Here is a 9,345-nt window from a genome sequence, read left to right as displayed (position 1 = left end):
TTACCAATTCATTCTCATATAGAATTTTCCCATAGCAAACTTTCTGAGCATATCCCTTCTCCCTTAATTATCGCAATATTAAGTGTGGCATCTAATTCATCACTTGATGTTATTAAGCCTCCAACTTCCTCACTTGATGTTGCTGATGAAGGATTTTGTTCCTGTTTATTCAAAGATTCTTTGTCTAGATATATACAACTACAATATTCTCAAAATGTATAAAATTAATGTATCACTATAATAATATTTTCAAAATATATTAAATCACTTGCCATCTGGGAAATATTATTTTCTTCATACTTAAAAATAAAACAGTAAAGCTATATAGCTAAAATATCAATAAAATTATGTATACATACTTTTGTCATCATGTGATTCAATGATTTTGAATTAAAAATAAAATAATAGTTCATCACATGATGACATATTATATATATACTTAATTATCTATTTAAAAAATGTGTGTACATGATATTGCTCAAAAAACAAAACAAACCAAATATTTCTTAAATTTTCAAAATAGATAGATACAGATTAGGAAACATTCAAATTTGCCTTCACAAAAACTAGCTTGTAAATTATTACACAAACTGCATAAGCTGAATAAATAATTCATAAGAATTACAACAGTAGAAGATAAATGAAATCTATGGTAAACCTTGAAAAATTGTTGTCAACTTGATCATTAGAATAAAAATGAAAAATACATAGTAAACAATGCTGGCCACCTTCATAATACTAAAAGCCTCTTCAAGCCTCAATTATAATAATAATAATAAACAAAAAAAAAAAAAGTCTGATGCAATGAAAAAGTTATCCTATTCAAGTTCTACAGCTGAAAACATAGCCTGAAAATAATTGAGGCACGAGAACCTAAAATTTCAAGGAGTATATGTGTACTTCATTTGATCCATGAACTCTGATGCAGTCTCTATACGAGTGAAATAAAAGAGAAGAAAAGACTCATATGATCACCACAACAAAATGTCCTAAAAAGTTTAATCAAACTGTAAATTACAAAGTATGGGAAATTGGGTTGCTTGAATCTCTCTTTATCTTTTTATTTAGCTTGCTAAATAATAAAATATTAGGTGAATCAAACATTACCCTAACAAGCGTTATAGGTAAGCAGATTATTTAAACCCAACTACGCAAAGACGCCCTTTCAAACTGGAACTATTAGTGTCTATTTTCCTCTCTATTGTTTGACAGTAAGATTGTAAATAGATTGGGTTTGTTGAAAACCAACTAGGGAAAATGGGAAAGCCAATAGTTTTGTACTCTAGCAAACTAAACAAACACCTTTGATTTTCTTTTCAGCTCAGCCCATTTAAATTGCCTGCTGCAGAGCTGCTCCACCCTCTTGTGAAGAGCATGTGGTTTCCCTGCAATCACATCAGAGTATTAATTAACCTCATGGAATGGCAACATATAAACCAGTAATGACAATAAACAGAAACTACACAATTTCTAACCCTGCACGAAAGCTTTGAACTGGTAAAGACTCAGTAAAATAGCATTTCATTTTAGTTTTTTAATACTGAAAAATTAGTATTCTCTATGTCTAACTGATAGGCTTCACCAGTTTCACAATCAGATGGACCTTACTCTGCAACGGGATTTTCCCAACTTCTAAAGTTAGTTTAACATCCACAACAAGTATATCTCTCTGCAGTCTCGCCTTTGAAGTACTCTTCAGATTCTGCTTTAGGCTGCTGGTTAGTAGGCAATTCAATGGAGCAGCTCATTGTGTCTGCTTGCTGCTGCACTTTTGGCTTCACCTGCATGATCCAGGTTTCTTCCCTTTGCCTAAAATTCCATCCTGGCATCATCTCCTTCACTCTCCAGGAAAACTGCCTGCTGAACTCTGCACTTTTGTTTTATTTTTACTGCTGCAGATTATTGCTTGCAAACTGACTGCTTTGATGCTGTCTTTCTTTAAAACCGTGGAAGATTTTTGTTGGCACATGCAGGAAGAGCAATCGTCCCACAGGCTATCAGACTTCACACATTTAGCGATGGTTTTTTTTCCAGTCTGCAGAGTTCAGATTCTCCTGCAAGCTGGCTCTGCATATTCAGGGAAATTTTAGCAAAATCAAACTGCCATATTTGTATCTGTATTCCTCTAGCAAATATGCAACAGATTGGCAGATTCACGGCTTTAATGAGAAAATCAAAATAACTTAAAAAAGAAACCATCAACAAAAGATGGTTGAAAAAATAAACCATTTTTAATATGTTGAAAAAATAAAGCATCAACAAAAGCATGAACTTTACAGTAACTAAAAAAAGAACTTTACATAAACGACCATATATGACATTAGACGTTTCCAGACACATCTCCATAATCCTTTCACCTATCTGAACAAACCAAACACATTCCAAATCTAAAATCAATCCAATTATAGTCAACATATAGAAACGCAAAGGACCAGAACTGAACCTCAGTGTTGGGACCAGTAGAGGTTCGTAGAGAAATGGGAGAAATGGGAGAAATGGGGTGCTTCCTCGTTGACAACAACGAGACAATGATGGAGGACTTGCGGTAATCGGAAGAATCGCCACGTTTAATGAGAAAAAAACGCATTTTCCCCCTCACCGCTTGATTTTGAAACCATAGACATGATTGTGTCGGCAAGAGTTCGAGCTCTTTCACAGAAAAGTTTCCATAGAATCTCTAGAACTCTCCGTTTCTTCGGCATACTGGGTAGGGAGAAGTTGAAGTGAAGAGCAATAAAGCGGTCACTGGGAACGATTCGTCGTATGAATCGGGAACTGAATCAGCTCCCCGAATTGATGTAAGAAGAAGCAGACGATGAGCGCGAGCACCAACACAACAGTCGGTAGTGAGAGAGAGCGCCGGAGAGCACCACTTCACGGAAAGGCAACTGTCGATGGAAGAAGACTCCATTGACAGAGAAATATCGGCTAAAGAGAAAAAAAACACTCGTTACGGCGAAGGAGGAAGTTCAAGCACCGAAGGAGTTCGACGGCGCCAGAAAAACAAGCAAGAGCAGAGAACCCCTCGCACAGCCACGACGAATAAAGAGGCGCCGGCAAGATAGAGATGGTGCAGTTGTGGGGGCAGCAAAGCAAAAAGGACAAAAAAAACCCCTAAAATGTTTGTGCTTGAGGGATAATATCTTATTTTTAAATATTAAATATATTTAAAATAGGTTTAACCTGACTGATGTACCTTTATTACTCGTAAATTTTATTACTAGTAGCAGTAGATGGATTGTTTTTCAGATTTTGAAACTTTGCAGTAGAATTAATAACACATGAAACTTTGGGTGGGAACAAGTCCTTTTGCCTTATTACTCAATCACCAATAATTAAGGGTTAAGTATATAATAATTTTCTCTATTCAAAATTTAAAAAATGATTATTTTTTCCATCCAATTTTAGAGTTTCATACTTGTCAAAATTTCCTTTTGCAATCACTGTCAAAACTTTTTGTCTCCATCAAGAAATTTGGCTCTCTTCCTTGTCCCTTTCTATGTGTTGTTTAGTTCTTTTGAGAGACGGATATCGTCGTCGTTGTCCCTTCAAAATCAAGAGACCAATGTTGTTGTGTTTGTTATCATCAAAGATGGATGTTGGGTTGACAATGGCTCAATCTCGAGCATGGAGACAATCAAAGATAGAGGGAAAATGTCATCAAAGGAAGGGCAACAAATAGAAACTATTTGGCAAGTGAAATAAAGTTTCAAAAAGTTTGGGGTGCTTGCAAAAAGAAAATTTGAAAAAGTATGAAACTCTAGAATTTGGTAGGGGAAATGATCATTTTTTAAACTTTAAATAGAAAAAAATTATTAAATTTTTAAACTCACGAGAGAAAATATAATTAATTTTTAATTTTTTGAAATATTTTTGCTAAATGGTATTTTCATCTTTAACCCCTTTAACTTGTTGGCAGCGTACTCTTTACACTACACTTTTCTTTAGCCCCTTTAACTTTAAATCTTGTAGACACAACCCTGAATACACTAATGAAAGTTATATTAATTTCCTTATATTTGATAAAGTATTATATTTGACCCATTCGAAGTTAAGGCAATCCTAAGTTCCAAAAATGAATGAAGATCTGCCAATATTACCCTTTTTCAGCCAAAAACAACCTCTTCGCCAATTTTATTTAAGTACTCTAAAAACAAAGTGATGCTCCTGTTTAAAAATTGCAAATTTTGAGAGAGAATGCCAACAACAATAACAAGTGATAAAGGGAAACATGAGAGAATCATATAAGAACTATAATTTATCTTGAAGCATATATTGTTATGATTTATATATTTATCTTGAAGCATAAGCTTAAGGAAATATAATTTTATTCATGGATTAGTGAAACTTTGTTTTATAGCAGTTTTTTATAGCTCAGTATATAAAATATCTAAAATACCTTTAATATTTATAATCACCCAATCGACATATAAATCTCACTCATCCAATTAACCTATAAAGTAAATAAAAAATTGGTTGGCTCGGTGGGGTTGGCCAGCCAACCAATTTTATAACCCATTGTATATATAAAATTGGTAGGCAGGCTGGATGGTTAGCCCACCCAGCCAACCAATTTTATATTTGGTTGGTTAGATGGTTGGCCCACCCAACCTGCCAATTTTCTATTTATAAAATTGGTGTCTGTCGGCTAACTACACAATCAACCAATTTTATAACCCATTTTATATATAAAATTGGTTGGCCGGCCAGCACCAATTTTATGAGTAAAAAATTGGAGACTTTTAAAGGGAAAGTCAAATTAAAAAGTGACTATATATGTATAGTAGAAAAAAAAGTGACTATACATATATAAAAAGTAAAAAAAGTGGTTATTTTAATTAATATTCCTCTTTTAGATATAAGACTGAGGGGTGTTAAAAAATATCCGATAACCAAACCCAACAATTTTCAAACTGAAAATCGAACAAAAACATAGGTTATTTGCAAACTCGATTTGCATATTAGTTCAAAAGTATAGAAAAGCTGATTTTTTGATTTGATTATTGGTTTGTTAAATTTTTAAAACCGGTTGATCAAACCAAATTGGTTTTCAAAAGAGTGAATAAGAAATGATTAAAGATATGAATCTATTTTAAAAAAAAAAAGGAAAAAAAATAATGAAATAGGATAATCCTTTGAAATATGGTTCAAAACAATTTAACTAAAAATTTGGTTTGGTTAATTAGTGTTTTTAGTTTAGTTCAAAATTGGTTAATCTTTAAATTTGTTTAGTTTTAGTTTATGATTTCCTCTAAACCGAAAATTTAATTCAGTTTGAAAAATTGTCAAACTTGTTCAGTTAACCGGTTTTTAACACCCATAGTTAGAGTGGCCATTATATATTTATCAAAGCTTGCTTTGTACCTGAGCATTGTTCTAAAGGGGGCAAATTCAAGTATCCATGCAAATTTCTCTAAATTTTCCAACACATTATTGCTATTACGAAATCATTTTTTTAAATTTATTTAGACACTATGTGTCTATGGCCTCATACACAAATTGATTCGCACAGAAATGTTAAATAATAAATAAATATGATTCACACAATTTTTTGTGCAAAAAAATAGAAAATGGTAGATAAAAAATATAACGTTATTTTTTACTACATGGTTCCCAAGGAAGCTACTGAAAAGAACAGGAAAGGAGATCAAGCACACTATTTTTGCCATGCATGGATAGTTACAAAGCTACAAGTCTGGATAGTGCCCATTTTTTCAAGAAAGCAGGGAAACAGTGAGAAAGGATGTGATTGAAGCTATTTAGTATATCTTATGACTGAATCCCTTTTTAGGGAGATTAATTGTTCTATTATCACATTTGTTCCAAAATGTGAAAATCTCTCTGAGTGTAAGGTTTATAGGCCTATCTCATGTTGTCCATTTATTTATAAGTGCATTACAAAGATTATAACCAATAAACTTAAATGCATTCTTCCCGCTTTCATCAAATAAGATCAAGCTACTTTTGTGGGAGGGAGAAGAATTAATGATAACATCATCCTATGTAATGAGTTGATCAATAGATATCATAACGAAGTGAAGAATAGGAAGAGATGTGCTATCAAGGTAGATTCAATGAAAGCCTATGATATGGTGAGTTGAAACTTTATTGGAGCGATCTTAAGAAAAGTTGAATTGCATCCTACGTTTATCAATTGGACTGAGGTTTGCATATCCACTCCATCTTTCTCTCTTTGCATTAATGTTGAGCTTGAAAATTTCTTTAGAAACTTGAGAGGCCTAAAACAAGAGGATCCCAAATCTCCTTATCTTTTTGTTATTACCATAGAGATTCTTTCAAGAATTAATTCTTGAAGATATAACATCTAAAAAGAAGTTAGAGTTCCATTGGAAGTGCAAAGGAAGCAAAATTTCTAACCTTTGTTTTGCAAATGATCTCTTCATTTTTTTTAAGGCCGAAAATACGCTAGAAAGCTCATCAAAGAAACTTTGTACACTTTCCACAAGTGGTTGAGATTGAAAGCCAACAATGGCGCTTAAAGCAATATATACCTTTTTGGGTCACCAATGAAGAAAAATGTGTGTTGAAGGAGATCCTTAATTTTGAAGTCGGGACTATTCCTTTTAAATACCTTAGGGTTCTCATGTTCTTTATTAAGCTTTCCTTAAAAGATTAATAACTGCTTATAGATAAAATCCTTGGTAGAATCACCTCTAGGAAGAGCAAATTCCTCTCTTATGCTATAAGACTGATGTTAACTAAAGTTATTTTTTGGCATTCAGATTTATTGATCATCTCAGTTTTTATTGTCTTCCAAAGTTCACAAGGAGATTGATGTCAAGCTTAGGACCTTAACCATAACAAATCTAAAGTTGTTTGGAAGGAAGTTTGTGCCCCAAAGAAGGAAGGTGGGTTAGCTATCATGAAAAGCAAGGATTGAAATAAAGCAGCTATGGCAAAGCACCTTTGGAACCTCGCTCAAATCAAGAGCTCCTTAGTATGGGTAAATTGGATCAAAACAAATAGGCTTAAAGGTAGGGGGAGCTTTTGGAAGATTAAAGCTACTAATGATAGCCCATGGTGTTGGTAGAAACAGTTTAAGTTAAAAGAAAATTTGAGAGATAAAATCAATCACCACATTGGGAATGGGAAACATACCTTTCTTTGGATGGACAATTGGCACCCAGTGGGCCTGCTTTTTTATAAGTATGGTAACAAAATTATTAATGAGTTGAGTTTTGGGAGGAATGCTAAAGTGAAGGATATCATAGATGGTAAGGATTGGAAATGTTCGGTGGCAAACTCAATAGATTTAATGAAGCTTAAAGAGATGGTTGAATATCACCCTACTAGAAGGCAAGATATTGTGCTTTGGACCCCTAGCCCCAATGGGAGATTCAGTGGGAGATTTTCTATTAGTTTGACTTGGAATGAATTTCGTGCAAGGAAAAAGAAGTCAATTTGGGCTAATGTAGTTTGGCATAAAAAATTCATTCCAAGACATGTTGTTATCTTTTGGCTAGTCATGAAACAAAAGTTTTCTACAGAGGACAAGTTACATAGAATTGGAATCATAAATTCAACAAGTTTTGTGTTATGTGGCTCTCATTGTTAAATGTATTCATATTTGATTTGATTCTAATCAAATCTTATTTTGATTTGTTCTAATTCTGATTAAGTTTGATTTTGATTTGTTATTTATTATTTTTCTTATTTTATAAGATTATGATTCCAATTTAGACTACATTGTAATATTATATATTGGACAATGTTTCATCAATAATATTAATTTGGTTTATAACCCAATTCATAATTCTACATGGTATCAGAGCGGTTAATATCCTCTGTGGCCTTCAATTTTGAAAACTGATTTTTTTCTCTTTTTCCATAGCCCCTACTCTCGTCTCTCTCACGATTAAGCTCTTGCTCTCGTTTCTCTCACAATTGACCTCTTGCTCTCGTCTTTCTCATGATCGAGCCCTTACTCTTGTCTCTCTCATGATTAAGCTCCTTCTTTCATCTCTCAAATGATTAAGCATCTGCTCTCATCTCTCTTCTCTCGGTAGTCTTCTCTTCTATACCAGCAACATCGAAGTCTTTCTTTGTTCTTGGATTTGATCAGGTTTTCTGTTCACTGTTGGTATGTTTTTTTTCTTTTGATGGTTGATTCAAAACTTTTTCAAATCGCTGTTGGTTTTGCTACTATAGTTCTATTTTTGTGTTATCCTAATTGCCTTCAACAGTTTGTAATTCTCTTTCTAGCAACACCTTCCTCTATCTCCAACCACTCGAGATCGAGTCAACTTTAGCTTAGCCTTTCTCTATGGTGCTTTGCTCTCTCTCCTAACACAATTGACTTCTCAACTTATGTCTCCAATTATAGCTCCGAGAGCTCCTGCTGCAATTGCGAGAGAGTGTTAAATATATTCCTATTTGATCTAATTCTAATCAGAATGTAAAATCTGATTCTAATTTGTTCTGATTTTGATTAGGTTTGATTTTGATTTGATATTTATTATTTTTCTTATTTCATAGGATTAGGATTCTAGTTTAGTTATTAATATTTTTCCTATTTCATAGGATTATTACTCTAGTTTAATTATTTATTATTTTTCTTATTTTATAGAATTAGAAATTCAGTTTAGACTACAGTGTACTATTATATATTAGATAATGTTTCATCAATAATATTAATCCGGTTCATAACCCAATTCATAATTCTACACTCATGATGAGGACATCATCCACCTTTTTTTCCAATATTATTTTAGTAGCTTCATTTGGAAAGGAATTCTTGAGAGATGTGAGGTGGACTATCGAGGTCAACCTTGGGAGAGGTACATTGAAATAATCGCAAGAGACTGGAAAAGGAGTAAGTTGAAGCATGTGATGGGAAAATCGGGGTTGGGAGCAATTGCCCCATGCTATCTGGAGAGAAAGAAACAACAGAATTTTCTCAAGAGGCATGCAAACCAAGGAATGCATTAAGGAGAACATAAGAAGATTGGTGAGGGGCAAAGGCACTAAGTTTACAAATGTGCAAACCTCATGGAGTAATGAAAAAATAGCTAGGAAATGGGACCTGCCAATGTGCATATTTAAACAAGCTCTGCAACAAGAAGACCATGTCCAAGATGCTGTACAGAAGGAAGTGTTTTTCTACGAGGGGTTCTATTTTGCAGGTGTTATGCATTGAGCCTTGCTGGCTGCTGGTTTTTGGAAATCTAGTTAATCCAGACCTGCTGCTTCTCCTCTCTTCCTGTTGGCTGCTAAAATTAGATTACTACATGACTTGCTGCCTGTTTCATCCTCCCTGCTGCATGTTCACTCTCCTGAATATTTCTAATGCAAGGGTGTTTGATCAGCTTTTCAAGAGCTTTTCTA

At 33.6% G+C, this 9,345-nt stretch overlaps 1 long non-coding RNA gene across 1 annotated transcript; it reads right to left on the bottom strand.

Annotated features, from left to right (window-relative positions):
- Positions 1-506: 506 nt before the first annotated feature.
- Positions 507-3,119, bottom strand: LOC123194006. The gene is made up of 2 exons (XR_006497187.1): positions 2,444-3,119; positions 507-2,067 (listed from the first exon to the last, which is right to left on the bottom strand). It is a non-coding gene; the product is annotated as an uncharacterized LOC123194006 (long non-coding RNA).
- Positions 3,120-9,345: the final 6,226 nt, after the last annotated feature.

Source organism: Mangifera indica, chromosome 13, assembly GCF_011075055.1.
Source record: "Mangifera indica cultivar Alphonso chromosome 13, CATAS_Mindica_2.1, whole genome shotgun sequence".
Classification (NCBI taxonomy): Eukaryota; Viridiplantae; Streptophyta; class Magnoliopsida; order Sapindales; family Anacardiaceae; genus Mangifera; species Mangifera indica.
Note: the sequence above shows the minus strand (reverse complement) of the source record. Positions and strands in the feature narration are given on the sequence as shown.